Raw genomic sequence first — 22438 nt, 5'->3', positions numbered from 1 at the left:
TACTGGTCTTGACTGAGGATATACTAACAGTAAGTTTACTTGTCAGTGCTTCTCAATGCTCATTTACCCCTATGCTAAAAGTAAAAGGTGAATACTGTTTTTGTTTTCTTCAGATTGATTGAATTAAAACCTAATGAGTACCTACCATGGGCTAATTAGTATTCTAGATGCTGGAGGTTCATTTGTGAATAAGAGAGGCCCCCTTCACCCTCATGAGATCTTATATGGCAGAGATAGGAAACATATTAAATGTGTAAACAAACAGCATTTTATTTGGCTTTGGATGCTATAAGAAAAATAAGAGAGAATATTGGGATAAATAGTAACTGGGTGGAGGAGGAAGTTCACTACTTTAGATGGATGGGCTTCTCTGGGATGGTAACATGCAGCTAAGTTAGCCTTGCTAAAATCTGGGGAAAGAGATTTCTTGTCCGAGGCAACAGCCTGTACAGAGGCCCTAGAGCAGAAATGAGTTTGTGGGGCACCTGGGTGTCTCAGTCAGTTGGGCATCTACCTTCAGCTCAGGTTGTGATCTCAGGGTCCTGGAATTGGGCCCTACAACAGGCTCCCTGCTCAGTGAGGAGTGTGCTTCTTCCTCTGCCCACCCCTCATACCACTCCCCCCTGCTTGTGTTTTCTCTCTCTCTCTCAAATAATCTTTTTTTTTTTTTTTAAATGAGTTTTTTATGTTTGAAAAAAGGCCAGCGTGTCTGGATTGGAGAGAGTGATGGGGAAGATAGTAAGAGTTAAGGCTGGAGAGTCAGATCACATATAATCCTGAGTTCACCAGTTCGATTATTCTAATTGTGTTGAGAAGCCTCTGGAAGATTTTAAGGAGGGAATTGATGAGATCAGATATATACTTAGAGATTACTCTGGCTGCTGTGGGGAAACTGGCTTGTTGGGGACAAAAAGTCAAGGCAGGGAAACTCATGGGGAAGATTTTGCTGTATTCAGGAAAAATATCACAGTAGTTTGAAGTAAAGTGACAGTAGCAGCATGGTAGGAAGTAGAGATGGATTTGGGATATATTTTGGTGGTGAGACAAGCAGGACTTCTAACATTTGGACGTCAGGCTGAGGGAAGGAGGAAACATTAGATGTGTTTTTAGGCCTGATCACCTGGGTGAATGATGATAGCTATTATAAAAATCAGAAGATGTGGTAGGAGTAGATGCATGGCTGAGATGGGGAGAGAGGAGTCCTTAAGTATTCTGATCTAGATCTCTGGTTTATAATACTAACTTAGTAACCTGGTGGAGATGGCAGTTAGATATTTGTGTCTGATGCTTGGGCACAGCCAGGATTGAAGATATAAATTTCAGCAACATCAGTATATAGGTGGTATTTAAAAGCATAGAACTGGATCAGGTTATCTAGGGAGGGTTTGGATAGTAAAAAGAGAGGGCTCAATATCCCAATATTTAGAAATCGAACAGCCAGCAAGTATCCTGCAAAGAAGCATTCATTGAAGTTGAAGGAAACCCAGTGAGGTATGATGTCCCAGAAGCCATGGGAAGTGTTTGAAGCAAGGAGTTAGGAATTTTGTTCAGTGCTGCCTAAGAGATAAGGAAGAGCTGGAAAGAGCTTTCATAATTGGCCATGGTAAGATGAAGAAAGGCCATTATTGACCTCAATATTGGATACTTTATGTATGCTAACAGCATTCTGTGTGCTTTTATGTGCGCTAGCTTTTTTAGTCCTCACCACAACCCTATGAGATAGTTGCTTTTATTATCCCCATTTTATAGCTAAGGAAATTGAGACATAGACAAGTTATGCTACTTTTTTACCTAGCGAGTCACAGAACAGGGATTGGAAATCAAGAGGTCAAAGTCCAACAACCTTATGTTGTTTCCTATATAATATTTTTAATAAGAAAAACTAGTATGAAACCACATCAAAGTAAGTTGAAGAGAGAATGGCAAGTGAGAATGTGGAGGTTATACATCAAGACAACTCTTGAGAGAAGATAAATGGGATGGGAGCTGGCAGAAAACATAGGTCGAGGACATTGTTTTGCTTGAGATGGGTGATATTAAACATAATTCTCTGCTGATGTTGATGATCCAGGTGAAGAAGGGGGCTTGAAGAGAGGAGAGATCAAAAATGGTTTTAGAAATGTAGTTCTTAAATGGCTCATGTGGAAGCAAGGAATCTTCCTGTTGGCAGGAGAAAACACAGTATATTGGTTCATATGTAGCTGGATTCACAGCATTGATGGTAGGAGGATGAGAGAGGTAGTTCTTGTTTCATAGTTTCTGGATTCTCAATGAAGTATGAAAGGGAGGCAAGTAGAGGGATACAAGAAGTTATGGCAAGCAGGAGAGATAAAGGTAGAGGTAATAGAGAATGAGCATCTTGCCAAGGGGAAAACAAATGTACCAGAGAAATTAATGGGACTTAATGATGGGTAGTGTTGTTTGTGATTTGATATTTTTGGTTCAAAATTGGACCAATTCACAGAACTCTGTCATGTTTTACTCCTTTTCTGGGGAGAAGTTTAGCTACTTGGGATTAGGAGCAGAGTAAGGCTTTATTAGGTTTGGACAAATAGGGCAAGCAGAATGGAGGGAGAAAGAACAAATCATTTAAAGAGTTTTTTCCAGGTGGCTCATTAGCGCAGTAGGTAGCACGTCAGTCTCTTAAAGAGTGTTTTCCAGGGAGTGATTATAGCACTGAAACATGGTATTTAACTATGGATGGTAGATAGTGAGGAAGAGCTTTTCAGTTGAGTGTTTCCAGTGCTCTTGCACAATGTTGGGCTAGAGGTTCTTGAGGGAAGCTGGAGAGGTAGGAGCTTGCAGTCAGTTGATGGTGATGACAAGATCCTGACCATGACCATGGCAGTGGGTGGCCTACATGGAGTCTATCAATGGAACTGAGAAAATTAAGAAAACAACAGGCCGGGATTTGGGGAGCCTTTTTTTATATGGATGTTCAAATTGCCAGGAATTATGACAAGTAGTGGTAGAGAGAAGATGGTGAGCTCGGTGCTAGGATTTCAGTAACTGGTTTAACTTAACCCATATGACAGTCAAAAAGAGCAGTATTGGCTATTGTGGTCAGATGACATATTCAGAAGGGCTGTGAGTTTCGAAGGGTTGAGATGTAAAGTGGTTTGCAAGTGGCAGTGGGGATCAGGGTAGATAGGGAAAACACATACCCACTGACTCCAAGCCTTGAGGTGTATCCTGAAAGAGGGGGACTATATAAAGAGAGAACATTGTCAGTCCACAGCAGGCATGCAAAGCTTTTAAAAGTGTGACAGCAGCAGGATGGCTTGGGCAGGGTGGGTAGGGAGTAGACCGAAGACAGTAATGATATTGTGGAACCAGTCCCCAGAGAGGTGACAGGATCAGATGAGGACAGTAGGTATAGAGAGGAGGCATGTCTGAAAAATCTTTCCAGAGTAGAATTGGAAAGGGTTGTTTCAGACCTAACTGATGTTGATACTATTAATGGAGAAAGGGAATATAGAAAAGTAGGATAGATATAGGGGTAAGAAATAGAGGACTTTTTCCTCCTACTAAGTTGATAATGAAGACAATATATACACATGGTTTAAAAATTAAATAGTGCTGGGGCACCTGGGTGGCTCAGTGAATTATGTGTCTGACTCTTGATTTCAATTCAGGTCATGATCTTAGGGTTGAGAGATTGAGCCCTGTGTCAGGCACAGCACTTAGTAGGGAGTTTGCTTGAAGAATCTTTCCCTCTGCCCTTCCACCCCTTCTCCAAAAAAAAAAAAAAAAAAAAAATCTAATAGTACTAAAAGTTTTTTGATGGAAAACTATTTGCTTCACTTCTCATTACCTTCATGGCCCTGCTCTCTGGGGGGTTATTTACATGAATTTTTCCTTTGATGATTTCCTCCCCACAACATTCTCTGTTCCCTTTTTTCTTCAATTTGTTTAGTAGGCAGTTAGCATTTCTGAATCAATTCTCTAATCTTTTTTTAAGCCCCCCCCCCTTAAATCTCTGTCCCACCCCCATACCCTGCCCCACCAGGAGAGGGACCAAGATTTCTTTGATGTTATCTTCTGATTCATGGGCAAGTTTTTTATGGCTACCTCATTTTAAATTCCAAGTACTCACTCTCTCTCTCCTGTTTATTCCTTTTTCATAGCATTCTATACTTATTTTATGGATATAGTATCTTTTCACATGTCTTAAAGACATTAATTGCATTTTTCCCCTTCTTAATTGGCTGTGTTTCCTCCAGGTGCCAATTTTTCCTTCATTTTCTCTTTTTCGATCCTCAAATGTTTGGTAATCCCTGTCTGACATTTATGTTCATACTATGAATCCCGTCTGTTCTGACTTAAGAATAGAGCATTAAAAAGGCTTCATGGAAGCTGTGTGGGCATGGGCAGGGCTTACTGATGGTGGATTTTATTTGTTGTTGAGGAAACCTCCAAATGCTTGGAAGTCTTCTCCTTGGGCTATTCAGTTCCTAAGAGAAGAATCTGTGGATGTTCCTGGGGGATATAAGCCTGCTGCCAGTTTTCGTGAGTAGAGTTTGGGAAGGCAGCCCTATGTATCCTGTTCATTATGTGAGCTATCACTTCAGGGTGTTTCAGCCCATCTAGGGTATGAGCTCTCCTTGGTACCTGGGGTCTCCATGTGTTATTTCTGTAGGCTGAGTCAGTTCTCTGTGTGCACCAGTATCTATTTCGGTTTTTAGAAACCTTTAAACAGTAAAAGAGAAAAGGGAAAAAGGTACCTGGAAGAAACAGAGCCAATTTAAAAAAAAAAAGAAAGAAAAGAAAAGAAATGCAACTATCATGAGTATTCTTAGAGATGATTTTAAAAAATGCCATATCCACACTGTCCTAACTTGGTTATTTCGCCTCCATTCAGTGCCTTCTAACAATGTACTGAAATCTTCAGTTAGTTCTTGTATTCTCTTCTGTTCTCCTTCCCCTTGTGGATTTGTACTTTTTTCTTTTTTTTTTTTTAAAGAAATTCCTTTGCCATCATTTTAGCAGAGGTTGGAGAGGGAATGGAGATAATTGCATTTGATTAATCTGCTGTTTAATTAGAAATCCTAAGTTTAGTGGTGAGTATATTGACATAAGGGTTCTTGTGGAGACACAGGTTTCTTGCCCAGGTGAGAAATTTAGTTTAGGGTTAGATATTTAGACCTCCTCAGTTTAACATAATTATTGAAGCCATGGAGACGGATAACCTTTCCCCAGGAGAGTTTGAAGCATGGCATTCATTCATTCAACACATACTTACAAAGTACCTATCATGTGCTGGCAGGGAGATGATGGGCTAGGCTGGGGTGTAGGGAACTGACATAAAGATAAGGCAGTGGGAAAGAAGCCACTGGAAGAGCAATGGAAAAGGTTGAGAGGGCATGAGAGGAGAGTGTGCCCACCTGAGAGGCAATTTTAGAGAAGGGAGTACAGACACTTTCCATGATATAAAATGCTAAATGAGGGTTCAGATAGAATGAGGGAAGCCTTCTATTTGATTATTCCATTCATATTTATTGAATTTCTAGCACAGTGCTAGATTTGGGGGATAGAGTGGTCAACAAGATTGACCTGGTCTTAGATCTGTTAGAGCTTACATTCTGGTGGAGGTGGAGTTAAACCAGGATCAACCTTAAAGCATGAGCCATAGGAGCACATCGGGAGGAAGTTAACTTTGTCAGGAAACACTTCCAAGTGGAAGTTATTAAGCTGTGACCCAGTTTTGAGGCCCTGAATAAGCAAAACTTAGCATTTAATCATTTTGGAGCCTGGAGAGGAAGGAATGGACCTAGAACAGGGATGATTTAACATGTAACCTACATACCTACCTACTTACCTACCTACCCTTCCCTTCCTCCCCTTCCTTCCTTTCGATTTTATTTATTTATTTGGCAGAGAGAGAGAGAAATAGTACAAGCAGAGGGAGAGGGAGAGACAGACTGCCCGCTGAGCAGGAAGCCTGATGAGATGCGGGACTTGATCCCAGGACCCCAGGGATCACGACCTGAGCCAAAGGTGGACACTTAACTGACTGAGCCACCCAGGCACCACTCACAGGTAACCTTTCTTTCAAAGACCCAAGGCTAGGTTATATGACAGTTTTTGAATATCAAAGGGTCTTTCAGATGGATTGTATACATTGACACCCTCTACAACGTTACAAGGAAATTTCTAGAATCTTAGTCATTTCTACAGAAAAATCTTAAATATTCCATGTGAGAGCAAACCTTGAAGTTTGATGATTAAAAATGGACCACCTATGGCTTCAGGGTCTGAAGTATTACAGATGGACTATTTATTTAAAAAACGAATTGCTAGTGATCTAATTAGCAATTCAAACGTTGGACTTTCAAAGACTTGCTTAGTGTGATACCCAGGGCCCAGATGAAGAACAAAATATAAAGTAGTTTACATTACACTAACAAATTGCACTTTATGACTTAAACTAAAAACTAATTATTCTTTATTCAAAAAAGGAAACATAGCAAATAATATTTAAGTGTTTACCATGCCCATTAGTATTCTAAATTAAATTCGTATGTGGGCTGGCAAAAAAACACACTAAGTTCCTTTGCAGTGAATACCTACTGTTGATAATGGCAGTCTGCCTGAGAGAGAAAATTTTTCAGAAAGGGCAGTGGGTCTTGAATTTCCTCTTAAAATTGGAAGGGGTAAGAGGAACACTTGAGAAGGGAAAATACTCAATTATCTGTCAGTAGGGAGAAAGTTGCACCTTATGTGCGGGAGAAAAAAGTTGGCAAGGAACAACTGCACTTTTCTTTCCCAGAAACCACAGCACCTCCTCCTTTCCCTTTCTCATTCACCTGCTCTAAGCTGATGGAACTAGCACGTGAACTTGGAAAAAAAAGAAGAGCCTCTCCCTTCCCACCAGCTTCATGGTCCTGGGAACCACCTGAGGGCCAGAGGGAGATGGAAGCAATCTTTGTTTCTCTTTGGTGGCGTGGGAGTGGAATGTTTTCAACTTTAGTTTGAATAAATTTACCAAAACAACCATACAGCGCCTACCTGTCTGTGACTCCCACTCCCTCAGCCCAGGGCTTTCCTCTGTTGGTGTGGGCTGAGATGCAAAGTGCCCACGTAGATAAATCTAAAAGGCAAATCTTAAAAGATGTATGTTAAAATAGAGGAAATTCTCACCAATTTATTTAGCTGTCCAGATTGAATTTTTTTTTTTTTTTAAAGTAGGCACCATGCCCAGTGTGAAGCCCATATGGGGCTTGAACTCAGGATCCCAAGATCAAGACCTGATCAAGAATTAGACGCCTAACTGACTGAGCCACCCAGGCACCCCATTATTTAGCTGTCCAATGAAGACATGAGACAAGGTGATTGTGAAAGTCCCTTTCTGCACTGTTTCTGTTTTCTATGTTGTTCATTTTTGCAATTGTAGAGGACTTGGTCACTGCTTATCCCTAGTAAGGATGGTGAGAGCAGTATCATCTCATCTTAGTTAGTGACAAACAAAACTTACTTGAGGATGCCTTCCTCTGGTACACGTGCAGGTTCTGCCAGGAAGCAGCCTGGCTCAGGGGAGCATAGACTTCTTGAGTTTGAATATGTGCTTTGCTCCCTAAGCTGTAGGAATTAGACAAGTCTCTACCTCTCTAAGCCTCAGTTTATTCTTCTAAAAAATGGACTTAATACTTTCTCCAGAAGATGGTTGCAAAGATAAACATACCATGTGAAGTACCCAGCACAATGTGTGACACATAGAAGATGCTTTATATATCATTTTGAGTATTTTTTGATAATGGAAGTAACATTTTACTTCCTGACAGTAGATTAAATAAGGGTACACATTTTCAAAAAGTTGTACAGTTAAGGAGAATTACTCATGCTACTGTCATGTTTTTGATGCCAATTGGTAATTTTTTTCATAAAACATTTGGCCTTTGAAAGTAGTAGTAGTGTTTTTAGATAGGTGTATGCTTTATGGGAGCTTTTAATGTAAAGGGTTTCTTTGTTAAGACTGTGCAGAAATCTTCCATATGAATTTGATGAGGGAAATTCAGGCATATTTTGACTTTCAGTTTGAAGCTTTGCTCATGTGCTTCTTGGAAGCTCATTTAAGTTATCTTTGGCTGAAATTATGGAGAGTTGTTTCCCATATTTCATAAGAATCAAATAGGAAAGTTAATTAAAAAAAAAAAAAGGTTAAAACCTTGTATGTTAGTTTGGATCCTCTGAGAAACAGACACCAGGATAGGATTAGTCACGGAAGAGATTGTGAGTACTAGCCTGTAAGAGAAATAGCGAGGGAGTCCGAGGAGCCAGGAAAGCTATCAGACCATGGTTAGGTCTGACCTACATGGGGAGGACAGAAGGAAAGAAAATAGGTTGGGAGAAAGAGGGTTAGGTTTCAGTGAAGTTCTAAGAAAAGTTCAACAGAGCTGATGAGGCCCCCAACGCATGTTACCCATCAGTACCCATGTTACCCATTTTTTTCTTTTCTTTTTGTTTTGTTTTGAAGATTTTATTTATTTGACAGAGATCACAAGTAGGCAGAGCAGTGGCAGAGAGAGAGAGGAAGAAGCAGGCTCCCTGTGAGAAGAGAGCCCAATGTGGGGCTCGATCCCAGGACCCTGAGACCATGACCTGAGCCAAAGGCAGACGCTTAATGACTGAGCCACCCAGGCGCCCCAGAGAGTCCACATCTTGTAGTATGGTTCTGGTTTCGAGTCTCCACTACTCAGTCATTGGCTGGGAGCAGCCTATGGGAAGACTGACCTTGGTTAGAACTCTGTGATAGATTCAGAGCACCGCATCTGGGGCTCTTGGTCCGTTATGCTTCTGACAATAAATCTGATGGACCCATTTCCATGGCCTCCATACTTCCATGTACCTCCATAGCCTACAAAGCTTTATGACCTACCTAATTAATGTTTTCCTCAAGCATTAGTGTCACAAAATGATTGAAAAGAAACATGTAATGCTTCATCGAGATACACCTGACAGATTTGTCCAGTGCTAGAAACATGGGCTTCATCTATCTTCAGCATTCCTTTTCTATATTTTCAACTGCAGCCAGTCAGCAACTGTGTTCTGCTGATTTCACTCCCTAAACCAGTGATTCCTTCCATGTGTCTGCACTTTAGAATCATCTAGGGATCTTTTTAAAATTCCAAAGACCAGGCCACATCCAGATTAATTAAATCACAAGCTTTTTTTTTTTTTTTTTTAATTTCCCAAATGATTCCAGACAAGTTCGGAAACCAAAGTCTTAAATATTTCCAAATCTGACTTCTCTCCATCCCAACTACCATGGCCCTCACTTGGTCATTCCTCACTTGGATGATTGACCAGCCTCTGTGCTTCTAATCTTGTCCCCCTCATATTTATCCTGTTCACAGAAACCTATTGCTCTTCCAGAAGTGTACATCTACTATGTCACTATTCTGTTTCCAGCTCTCCCAGGGCCCCTCACATCTAAAGCATTGCTACTCAACCCTTTCTTCCCCCTGCTTCCACAGCTTCCACCAGCATAACACACATCCTTAGTGAGTATCATACATGGTGATTTTCAACATATTCGGACATGTTATGTTCCCCCTGGGGAAGGATTCATAGTCTAGGCAACTTGAAAAACACTTTCTCCACCACCCCTTTTTCTCACTATCCTCTTCCCCCATTCCTGTTATGTGCTCTTCTGCTAGGGCCTTAAACCATAATATGGAATACAAGACCACTTTTTGATCTTGTTCTCTCTCTTTGATCTCATCTTTCACCTTGTTACTTAGTACTTAAACGTTCCAAACTTCTGAAAGGTGCTGATATAAAACATGTTGTTCCCATCTTTTATGCCTTCGATTATTTCTGTCCCCTCTTTCTGGAATGCCTTGCCTTTTACCTTCTCTAGCAGTGCTTTCCCTTTTGAACTAATTTGAAGTTTTACAAACAACCATTAAGTCTCAACTCTGTGGTTACCTCTGCAAAGCCTTCTCTGACTCACTACTCCAGCCAGGTTGGGACCCTTCTTCATTATCAAGGACCTGTGTACTTGTTTTATTAATTTTGCAATGTTGCACTGGCATTAGCTGTTTTAAGGGATCTAGACTCATTGTTCTCTTTTTCTAGAATTACAATTTTTATAATTCTTTGATTTTATTTCCTCTGAGAATTTGAACAAATGTAATTTGGAGCAGGGCATTATGATTAACAGAAGCTAAAATCATAAAATATCAATATTGAGAGGGACTTTTAAAGGTAATTTTGTTCAATCACAAAAGTTTTTTTGTATTTTATATTTAATAAATTGAAGGAGAGTCCAATTTTCTAAATGGAAATATCCCCACATATTTTGGGAGTGCAAAATTATAGTACATGCTGGAGAAATCAGCAGAAAAGGGTGGATGGTGCCTCCAAGGGAAAGGGTATAGACAGGAAACAAAGGACAGATGACCTGTCATTGGACAGCACTTGCCTTTAGGAAACATGAAGCCATTAAGAGATGCCAGTTCAGGAGACAGATTTGTAGAAGGAGAACTGGTGTGGTGGCATGAAAACCAGAGAAATGAGTATTTTAAGAAGCAGGGAGTGACTGTGGGGCCAGTACTCTAAGAGGCTCAAATAGCGGGGGTCCTATAAAGTTTCTTTTGGATATAATGCCTGCTCCTAGAAAACAATATCTACTGAGGAAGAATATGAACCTTCAAGAAATCAGACAGGACAAATTTACCTCTCCAGCCAGAATCTAAACCTAAGTAGTTCTTGCCTTTTTTTCTGGGATTCATAGACTTTTGACCATTGGATAAAATCTTCTGACTCTGTCCTCAGAAAAATGCATAAAAACACACATACAATTTTATGTACAGTTTCTCATAGTTTATTCTATTACCTACCCCAAACTATCCCTACTCAAGCTTCTCCATGGACCCCCACGTTAACACACATTGTTCTGCTGTCAGGTACCAAAGCTTGGGTGAAGAGGACAGGTGATATACTTGAGGATTAAGAACTATTTCCCCCTGCTTAAATCTTAGGTGAACTAAACCTATGGAGGCCTTGGAAATTCTGTTTTGCTATGTCCTTCTAAGGAAAACTAGACTGAGTAGAGGTATTCCTAGGTGCTTCCATGACAGCCCACTCTGCAGATTGTCCATTCTCCTGGATTCCTGTCTGTTGACTAATCGTGTCACTCACTTAGGCTTGGTAGCCACTGTGTCTTGGTTTTTGAAAAGACCTTCCAAATTTTAACCAGCGACCATGACTTACCTCATTTCTACCTGTCTGGCTTCTGACTTCCATTTCTTTGAAATAACTTGGCCTCAATTATTCCCTTTTCAAATTAAAGAATTTAGAGAGGCAGTGAAAACATTCTGGCTTGCAGAAATAGAAAAATTGTCATTTAAATTTTTATGAGAAAGAGCATAGTTACAGTCAACCTTTACCAATCTCAGCCCAATAGGATTGCAGTGATGTGGAAAATTCAAAGCACTTGGCAATTTAAAAATACTAAATTTGTGATTTATATTATGGAAGTTATTTTTGTACCTGTTTTTTCTGCTTTTCTTAGAATTTTTTTCACAATAACTAGGGATGCCTGGGTGGCTCAGTCATTTAAGTGTTGGACTTCAGTTCAGGTCATGATCTTAGGGTCCTGGGATCAGGCCCTGCATTGGGCTTCCTGCTCAGTGAAGAGTCTGCTTCTCCCTTTCCTTCTGCCCCTCTGCCTGCTTGTGTTCTCACTCTCTCAAATAAATAAACAAAATATTAAAAAAAGAGAAAGAAATGTTTTCACAATAACTAGATGAGAATGAAGTGGACATGTTGGAAAATTGCCCTGGGATACCACATGAACTTGTTTGGTCTATGCTTGTTAGTAATTAATGGAAACTGGATATCTTTTCAAGAGAGAATTTTAGAGTTTGATAAATAATAGCAATTTCTTAAAGTAGAACATGAACTTTGGATAAAAAAATGTAAATAGTGTGAAAAAATACTAGTCTAGAAGTGATTATTTTAGTCAATTTTATATTGGATTTTTAAAGGGCCACGAGTTTGGATAAGTAATTAAAAATGCTGCCCCCTGCACAATGAGATTTTTAGGGTGATGGGCCTGGTCTGTATGGTCCTGTGGTGTTGAATTACATAAATCTATACATTTTTCAAAATTCATAGAATTGTATACCATAAGAATAGCATTTACTGCCTGCAAAAAAAATGAAACACCCAGGATGTCAGGGGAATTCAGGATGAAATGCAGACTGTGACAAATGAACCTAACTGTGTTACAAATATAGGGCATAGTCTCCCTAAAGGGATGGGAAAGAAAAGAGTTGACCGAAAGAACTTGGGAAAACAGTGTTTTGCCTAGTTTCTGTAAGGATAAAGGCAAAAAGAACTGGTCAAACCACTGGAAAATTTGTTTCTCTCAGAGGTACAGTTTAGTAATTCTGATACCATTTTACATATTTGCTAGGGTTGAGCAAATATGTAAATATATTATAGATGATAAGAATCAGGTGCCAGTTTCTTTATTAATAGACAAAAAAAGTGACAAATATAGGGGATGGGGTGGGCGCTAGGGTTTCCTCTATGAATAGGTCAATACAGATATAAGTTTTGATATGTGTGTTTGCAGTGGTTACTATAATGTACACATTTCCTAGCTCTGTTCCTTGGAAGGACTGAGAAGCAATGGCACCTAGTAGTAACAAGCACACCAAGATCTTGTTTTCTTAATGCTAGTCTTCAGTAAAAGGAGCCAGGATTCCTTGGAGAAATGGCTGATCGATTTTAAGACTGGAATAGGAAAGAGACAAATAAGCCTGGAGTGTCTTATAGTATATCAGAAAGTAAAGAGAAAGGGAAGAGGGGGATGAAGGTATGTCAGAAGGACACAGGGGCCAACCAAAAGCTGCTGCTAATGGCCAAAGCTAGACGAATTTGAGTACTAAAGTGAAAGCCATTGGACTATAATCTAAAAACTAAAATAAATATCCCTAAATTCATATCCATAATAGATTGAATAAATAAGTAAATAAATAAATGTACAGGGTGAGGAGGGGCAAATCTTATCTTCATAGAATGAGGGAAATAGAAATCAGTAGAAATCACCATTAGAATACCATGGTAGTAACTGCCTTGACGAATGCCATGGTCAGCCAATGAAGCTTTAACAAAAAACAGAGTATTTGCATAGTTTTAAACTATCTCCCCTCCAAATATCATTTACTGCTGTAGTGGTTTTCACATAGTTATAAATGTTTTGATGTTCTCCCATCTAGGAGGTGGAAATTAATTCCTCTCCCATTAACTGTGGGCTGTACTTAGTGTCTCACTTCTAGGGAAGCAAATATAGAGAAATTTGGCAGACAGGCACCTGAACCAAGTGATCAAGGTTAATATTACAGGTTGATATATAGACTTCCTGATACGATACAACTGGAACTGCAACTTCGTCTCTATGGATTCTTCCCTCAAACCCATAACTTAGTCTAATCATGAGAACACATCAGACAAAACAGAATGGAGAGACATGGCACAAAAAACCCTAACCACTACCCTCCCAAAACAAGTCCAAGTTAGAAAAGACAAAGAAAGGCTGAGAAGCCATCACAGATTGAACCTACAGAAAAAACTAAACATAACAAAGTACCCTGGATTGGTTCCTAGAACAGAAACCTGAAAAACATTTACAGTGTAGTTAATAGTATTATACCAATGTTAACTTCTAAGTTTTGATATATGTTGTACAAATGTATTAACATTTGTTAATGTTATAACACCATGGTTATAGCTAAGGGAGAGATGGGTGAAAAAGGTATATGGAAAGTCATAATACTATGTTTTTCAATTTTTTTTGTAAATCTGAAGTTACTTTTGTATAAAAAGTTAAAAAAAAAAATATGCTGCTCCTGAAGTTCACACTTACAAATTCAGAACTTTGGGGTGTTTATTTTTATAAATACTGTGTATTTTGCCATTTTTCTCTTTTAACACGATAACTTGTCATTTGGTAGAAGAGCATTTAAACATAGTTATTAATACCTGGAATTTATTTAAAGTAAGGGCTTTAGTCTACTTTATTATAGGTCTTAAAAACAGAATAAAGTCAACGTGAATAATGGTCAGGACTAAAGCAAGTCAGGTTATAAATGTGCACGGACAGCTACACTGTATTCATTATAAGTCTTTTGCTGTTGAGAGAAGAACTTATGTTTGGAATGTTTCCAATAGAATATCATCCATAGAGAAAAATGCATAATTTTAAATTAAATACATGAAAGGAAACTAATTTCATGGTGTCATTGGGGGAGGCAAGCAACCTTTTTCTTGATATAAATCTCTCTATATATAGTTGCTATATATATATATATATATATATATATATGCATGCACTTAGGCAAACAAAATTGTTCTTTTGATTAATCTATCTCTAATATCCCTAATAATTTGAAATCATGAAATAATATAGTGAGCATATGGACTGCTAAAAATAGTCTGATTTAAATTGGAATGGGCTATGCCGGAATTTGCAAATTCCATGGGCTGTAGGCTGCATTTAGATGTGCGTTTATTTTCATTGGCTGCCATAGTTTAAATTTTTTGAATTAGTTGTCTGTCTGTCTGTATTTATTTTTTAAGATTTATTTACTTTGGAGAAGACGGAGAGTATGTGAGAGCATGAGCAGGAGATGTAGAGGGAGAGGGAGAGACTATGTCAAGCACACTCCCTCCTGAGATTGACCTGGGACTCAATGTCATGACCCTAAGATCACGACCTGAGCAGAAACCAAGAGTCAGATGCTTAACAGACTATGCCACTCAGGTGTCCCTTGGCAGTATTTTAGAATAGTGAGTTTTTACATAAAAACTTGGATTTTCATTCTCTCTCAAAGAGTAAGATCCGACAACACTGTGTGTCCATTCTGCTATGGTGGCCCCTGCCAAGGACTGGCTGATGGATGTCTGTTATAAGATGTGCCCTTTCTAGTTTGGCACATCTCCTTTGTTGTTATTGTATATAGATTTTAAAAATTGAAGTGAAATTCACATAATGTAAAATTAACTATTTCAAAGTGAACAATTCAGTGGTATTTAGTACCTTTACAATGTTGTGCAACCATTGCCTCTAGCTGCAAAACTTTTCATCATCCCAAAATAAACTCTATTCTAATTAAGCAGTCACTCCCCATTTCCCTGCTCCCAGAAGCCCCGGCACCCACCTCTCTGCTCTCTGTCTCTTTGGATTTACCTGTCCTGGGTATTTCATATAAATGGAATCATATAATATGTGACCTTTATGTATCTGGCTTCCTTCACTTAGCATAATGTTTTCAAGGTTCATCAGTGTTAGAGAGGACTTACTAGTACTTTTTTCCTTGTATGGCCAAATATTCCACTGTTATGGTATATACATACTGCCTTTTATTTATCCATTCATAGGTTGTGGACAATTGGTTGTTTCTTACTTTTGAAACTTATGCATAGTGCTGCCATCAACATCTGTGTACAGGGTTTTGTTTGAATAAATACCATATTTTTAACATTTTCTATGGATATTAATGTTGTTTTAGTCACACTTCTTGACATTGCCTATTACCTCCCACCCTGGTCTGCTTTATTTACTTCTTTTCTCATCCTGTTTCCATTGGCTTTTGTATTTATGCTTTCTGGTATGTAATGGGGGCAGGCATATGCATTTCCTCCATTTCCGTACCTTCTTCCAGCACAGAACTTGAACTAATTAATGAAAACCTTTCTTTGTTTTTTTTTTTTTTAATGTACCTCTATACTAGATTTCTTTATCTTTTCTTCTTCAACTTTGATGATTGATAAATATTGATTGTGGATAAGGATGGTTCTATTTTCCTCTATTTTTCACACTAAAAATTAGACAGTTTTCGAAGATCTAAAATTGGGGATAGGGCTTTGCCCCTATTGTAGTAAGCAGTGCCTTTCTATATGCATCTGGGTTTAATTATAGTTGGCATCTCTGAACTCTGAGGGAAATTATGCATTGCTGAGATGTCATGTATTTCTGGCAGTCTAAGAGTATAATCACTCAAATGTAAAGTCACTCCTCTGGCTTTCTTTAACTTGGCCTCAAGGTCTGTCTTACCTCCCTCTCCTTGCTGTTGAACTCCTGGGAGGGCCTCTTTTTCACTTCAATCCCTATCTGCTCCTCCTCTGATGTGCCCTTATTTGCCATTTAATCATTCACTCTAAGTAATATGACTTAACTTCTTTATGGTTGTATCAAGCCTCCCTAACTAGATTATAAAGCTCTGCTGAACAGACTCTAGTTTTGTTTATTCTTTATATGCTTCAGTGCAGAGCATGTATAACAGGCGTGCAGTAAATACTTGCATTAGTGACTCACCAAACCAAAAAAAAGAAAAACAATGCTCTTTTAAATATAACTAACTACTCAGTATTATGAAGCTGAGCAAGTTTAAAATTGTTCACATTCATTTTTGTATGTCTTTTTTTAAAATTGAAATATAATTAACATAGTGTTATATGGATTTCAGATGTACAACACATCAATTCAATAGTTCTGTGTATTACTCAGTGCTCATTATGACAAGCATAGCTACCTGGAGTAAATGCCCAGGAGTTCTTTTGCTGAGTTGTATGGTAGTCATGTCAGTTTTTTTTTTTTAACTTAATTTAATTTATTTATTTGATAGAGATCACAAGTAGGCAAAGAAGCAGGCAGAGAGAGAGGAGGAAGCCGCTCCCTGCGGAGCAGAGAGCCCGACGTGGGGCTCGATCCTAGGAGCCTGGGATCATGACCTGAGCTGAAGGCAGAGGCCACTGAGCCCAGGCGCCCCAGTTTTTTTTTTTTTTTTTTTAAAGAAACTGCCAAACTCTTCTTTTTCTAAAGTGACCATACAACCATACAATCTTATTACAGTGTTATTTCAAACTCATTTTTTAGTATAATACTTATCATTAAGATTAATAGCCAGTTGGAAAGAAAAGTTTTGTGTGATAGCTATGGTACCTAAATTCCTTTTCAAATCTAATTAATATACTAGTATAAGTTGATGATTCTAAAAATGTGTGTTGCACACTGCCTACATCAGAATTCCTATTGTGTTGGTTGAAAATGAAGATGCTTGAACCCACCCATGCATTTATACACTAATACATTCTGATGGTTGAGCCCAGGAATCTGCAATTAGAAGGGGAAAAAAAAAGCTCTCTTGTAGTCTTATGTACTCTTAAATTTTGAGAACCATTGGGATTCATTGAGAAGATGTTAATACCTTCACTTGGGATATTTCAAGTAGATTGAAGTTCAACTTAGGTTGAAAATAGAGATAATAAACAAATTATATATTTAATAAATTATAATTTTTTTTTTTTTAGTTTTTAAGAAACTATTTTGAAACAATTATGTGTTCATAGGAAAAATAGTGCTGAGAGGTCCTGTGTGCCCCTCACCCAGTTTCTTTTAATGGTTCCATCTTAGGTACCCTGCAGTATAATACCAAAAGCAGGGAATTGACATTGCTATGATATGTGTATATGGTTTTGTGCCATTTTGTCATATGTATAGATTCACGAAACTACTCCCACCCCACTGCATCAAGATACAGAACTGCTCCATCACCACAAAGATCTCTGTCATGCTACTCCCTTGTGATCACTCCCACCCCCTTCCAACTACATTGCAATGATGAATCTTTTCTCCATTGCTATAATTTGTCATTTTGAGAATGTTTTATAAATGGAATCATGCAGTATGTGACCTTTTGAGACTGGCTTTTACTCAGCATAATGCCTTTGAGGCCCATCGAGGACATTGCTTTTATAAATAGTTTGTTCCTTTGTATTGCTGAGTTGTATTCCATGGTGCAGATGCATTGTATTTTGTCTAACCTTTCACCCATAGAAGGATATTTGGGTTGTTTCTAGTTTGGGGATATTACAAGTAAAGCTGCTATGAATAACTGTGTTTTTGTGTGGACATAAGTTTTCATTTCTCTGGAGTAAATGCCCAGGAGTATATTTGCTGAGTTGTACAGTAGTTTCTTGTTGATTTTTTTAAAGAAACTGCCAGACTCTTTACCAAAGTGACCATACATTTTACATTTGCACCAGCAGTGTAGGAGAGATCCAGTTTCTCCACATCTTTGCCAGCACTTGGTGTTATTATTTTTTAATTTGAGTTTTCAAGTAGGTATATAATAATATTTTTGCATGGTTTTAATTTGCATTTCCCTGATGTCTAATGATGTTGAACATCTTTTTGTGTGCTTATATGCCATGTATATGTGCTCTTTATTGAAATGTCTGTTCATATAGTGTGTTTTTTTTCTAATTGGAATTTTTACTATTGTTTTGGGAGTTCTTTATATATATGAGATATAGGTCCTTTGTTGGGCATGTTGTTTGCAAATATTTTCCCTGTTTGTAGCTTATTTTTTCTTCATCTTAATAGGGTCTTTCACAGAAAAAAAGATTTGGGTTCTGATTAAGTCTCATTTATCAATTTTTAATTTTCTGTATCCTGCTTTGGTATATATCTGAGAACTCTTCACCAAACTTAGCTCCTGAAATCTTCTGTGTCTTCTTTGAAAAGTTTCATAGTCTTGCATTTATATCTGTGATCCATTTTGAATTGATTTTGGTGTAGATGTGAGGTTTAGGTCAGGGTTCATTTTTTTGGTTTTTGTTTTGTTTTGTTTTTTGTTTTTCTTGCTTATGGTTATTCCTGCACCATTTGTGGAGAAGACGATCCTTTATCTATTGAATTGCGTTTGCTCCTTTGTCAAAAACCAGTTGGCCAGGCTTGTGTGGGTCTCTTTGGGTTTTCTGTTCCGTTTGATTGATGTATGTGTCTGTCTGCCAATATCACATTTTTTTTTAACGTACAGTGTTTTATTAGTTCCAAGTGTACAATATATAGTGATTGAACAATTATATATGTTACTCAATGCTTATCACAGTAAATGTACTCTTAATTCTTATCACTTATTTAATGAATTATAATTTTAATTCAATATTTGGGAAGCTAATTTTCTTGACGTGAGTTTACAAATGAATGTTATTGATGGTGCATAGTTTTAATGGTATGGAATTAAAATCCTAGAAATTTAACAAATCCCAATTAATCTGAGAATTGCTGAGGTGAAACAGAATGAAATCACTTAAAAACACAACTGTGTATGATTCACACTTAAGTTACTTGTAGGACATAGTTATATAACAAAATGCTACTCTCTCATCCAAAAGCTGCATATGCAGTTGAAAAATAATTACTGCATGACACCCTCCAAATTATAGTTACTGTTTACTGATATTTTTAAAATCCTGCATCATTTATTGCTATTATGAACATGTTCTGGAATGTGTTGAGCAGAGGCTTTTCAAGGTATTGCATTCAGATAATACAGACTTTTGTGTCCTAGGAGTTGAATAAACACAGCCTTAATAAGTAATCCAGCAGTATAATGAAACAATCACCAAACAAAAGTGACACAGTACATTGCTTGCTGGTAGCAAGTAATTGAAATGAAACAGGTTTGTTATTTTTTAGGTAATATAAAGGAATAATAGCGAGCAATTGAGTGAACACTTTTTGTTAGAAAAATCAGGAGTTTTGGGGCTGTGTTTTTCATCAACATTATAATGCTTTTCTTCCTCTTGACCTTTTCACGTTTTGCACTTCTTAAATTTATCAGTTTTTGTAGGCCCTGATTGGTTGGTAGGGCAATGGTATTTTTCATTTATTCTGCAAAGATGTCAACAGGATATTTTTCTTGTGGGGTTATATTTAAATCTATAGATTGGTAATTCACTGTGTGACTTGGCAGAAGCAGAGCTTTTTTCAACCTCAAGCTAATAAAATAGAGCTGTCAACTACAGAACTAAATATGTACTAAGGATGAGACTGATGGTGTCACACATCACATTTAACCTCACTGGAATCAGCTTGGGCAGAAAGGAAAATGAAAGGACAGAGTATAAGTAACCTATTTAAGATATCCAATATCTGTTTGTTTTTTCTCATTTCATACATTGTGTGGTCCTGTTGGCACTGAAAAGGAACAATTTCTTCCTAACTTAATGGGAGGTATAAGTCACAAACGGGTCTACTTAGGTTGGTAGTCTGGCAAAGGAAGTCTTAACTCCTGGTAAAACTGAAGACAGAAAGAGCTGGGACAAGTTCCAGATCAAGAGTCTGGACACTTTTACCTAGGTCTTTAAGTCAAACTGTGTGATCTTTTTATGTTGTTTCCATTTCCAACCCCAAGAACTCCAGATATACCCAGGACCAAATACAAATGCCAAAATACATTTATTTCAAAATCATGTAAATGATTTTTGGGTTATCTCAGTCATTGGTCCCCCTCCACTAATGTGTATAATCAAGAGCTGATGATGCCACACATAATAAGCAATCCTTTAATGGAAGATTTGGTGTATAATTCCTTGTAGGAGTTCAGTTTTCTTTTTCCAAGTTTTAGTTTTGACACATCTATTTTTGAAGAATGCCCTGTTCAGTTGTCTGAATTTTAGAGTATCATTTGAAATACTTCGCTATTTATGAAAAGGAGGAGGGATGTCCAGTTGGGAATAAGAACATAAGCCAGATTGGATGACATAAAATATTAATTATGGTTTCGATGTAACAAATTTGTAATCATGAACTAGACTCCCATCACAATGGAGAGTCACTCTTTCCCTGGACACTACTTTACTCTTTTCTCTTACATACAACTTTTATAATGCACTTGTCAGGCTAGTTGTTGCATTCACATTTGTATGCTGACCAAGAGGACTGTTTTGGCTTCCAAGTTGGTCAAGTTGAACTGCTTTGAAGCTAGTAATCTGCTGAATTAGCAGACTTCTTTTATGGTATTCCAGAACAAACAGATCCCCTTTAAAAAAAAAAATCCCCACTTTTGTTATTTCAGGTGGTTTGGGTCTGTTATTTTTACATAAAGATGTTAAGGTTCCTCCAAGAGAGGTTCAAAGAGAAATTCAGGAATAAAATGTTAAGCAGATTAAAAGGACCGTTAGTGTAATAATCATGTCACTGGGTGAAAGATGAGGTTAAAATTAGTCATCACTTTACTGTATAGTCAGTCATTTTTTTTTTTTTTTCTTATCTTGCATAGGAGGTTTTAAGGTAGCCCTAAGTCTTAGAAAGCAATGTCATTGCTAGGACAAACATCAGAATAATAATATTTATTTGAGTGCTTACTCTAAGTAGCACTATTATTATTTCCATTTTATAAATGAAGAAACTGAGGCACAAAGGGGTTAAGAAACCATGCCTAAGGTAAGAGTGAAAGACTGGCATGTTGAGGAGGCAATGTAGGATAATGTAGAGCACGGCCTTGAAAGACATGCAGAAATGGGTTCAAATTCCAGCTGTGATGCTTATTAGCTGGGTGACTTTGAGCACTTTCTTAGCCTCAGAGCCTCTATGTTCTCATCTGTAGAATGGGATCATAATATCTTTTTCAAAAGGTGGTTCTGAGAATTAATTTAAATAATAGCAAATAATAGTAATACTAAACATTTACCTAGAGTTTATGATGTATTACAAGGATTAACTTAAATAATAGTAAATAATAATACTGAACATTTACTGAGTGCTTATTATATACCAGGCTTATTATTCTAAGTAATTTATATTAATTTTTACAACTCCATTGTGTATGTACTTTTATTATATAGATTATTATTTTTTTAAAGATCTTATTTATTTATTTGACAGAGAGATATCACAAGCAGATGGAGAGGCAGGCAGAGAGAGAAAGGGAAGCAGGCTCCCCGCTGAGCAGAGAGCCCGATATGGGACTCGATCCCAGGACCCTGAGATCATGACCTGAGCCGAAGGCAGCGGCTCAACCCACTGAGCCACCCAGGCGCCCTATTATATAGATTCTTATGCTCAAGGAAACATTAGTGTATGTCAAAATAGTATGGTACTGTCACAAAAAATAGATCAGTGGAACAGAATAGATAGTCTGGAAACAAACCCATGCTTTTATGGTCAGTTAATCTATGACAAAGGAGGAAGAATAGGCAATGAGAAAAAGAGCATCTTCAACAAATGGTGCTGGGGAAACTGGACAGCTATTTCCAAAAGAATGAAACTGGACGACTTTCTTACACCATAAAAAAAAAAAAAATCAAATAGATTAAAGACCTAAATGAGAGACCTGAAATCATAAAATTCTTAGAAGAAAACATAGCAATTTCTTTGACATTGGCCATAGAAACATTTTTCTGGATGTTTCCTCTGGCGAGGGAGATAAGCAAAATTAATCTACTTGGACTTCACCAAAATAAAAAGCTTCTGCATAGCAAAGGAAACCATCAACAAAAAAGCAACCTACTGAAAGGGAGATGATATTTGCAAATAATGTATCCAATAAGGGGTTAATATTCAAAACATATAAAGAACTTATACAACTCAACACCAAAAATAACAAATAATCTAATTAAAAATTGGCAGAGGACCTGA

The 22438-nt window shown here is 37.7% G+C and overlaps 1 protein-coding gene across 3 annotated transcripts in view; it reads left to right on the top strand.

The window, feature by feature from the left end:
• Positions 1–22438, top strand: part of CCDC34 (coiled-coil domain containing 34) — a 71759-nt gene that overhangs the window by 28741 nt on the left and 20580 nt on the right. Inside the window, exon 7 of one of the 3 annotated variants that reach the window (XR_014299076.1) lies at positions 7186–7328. The exons of the other annotated variants lie outside the window; for them this stretch is intronic. The gene's annotated coding sequence lies outside the window, so the exon portion shown is untranslated. The remainder of the gene's footprint in view (positions 1–7185; positions 7329–22438) is intronic. 3 annotated transcript variants of the gene reach the window in all.

The sequence above is a fragment of the Mustela nivalis genome (genome assembly GCF_964662115.1).
Source record: "Mustela nivalis genome assembly, chromosome: 9".
In the NCBI taxonomy this organism is placed as follows: domain Eukaryota; kingdom Metazoa; phylum Chordata; class Mammalia; order Carnivora; family Mustelidae; genus Mustela; species Mustela nivalis.
Note: the sequence above shows the minus strand (reverse complement) of the source record. Positions and strands in the feature narration are given on the sequence as shown.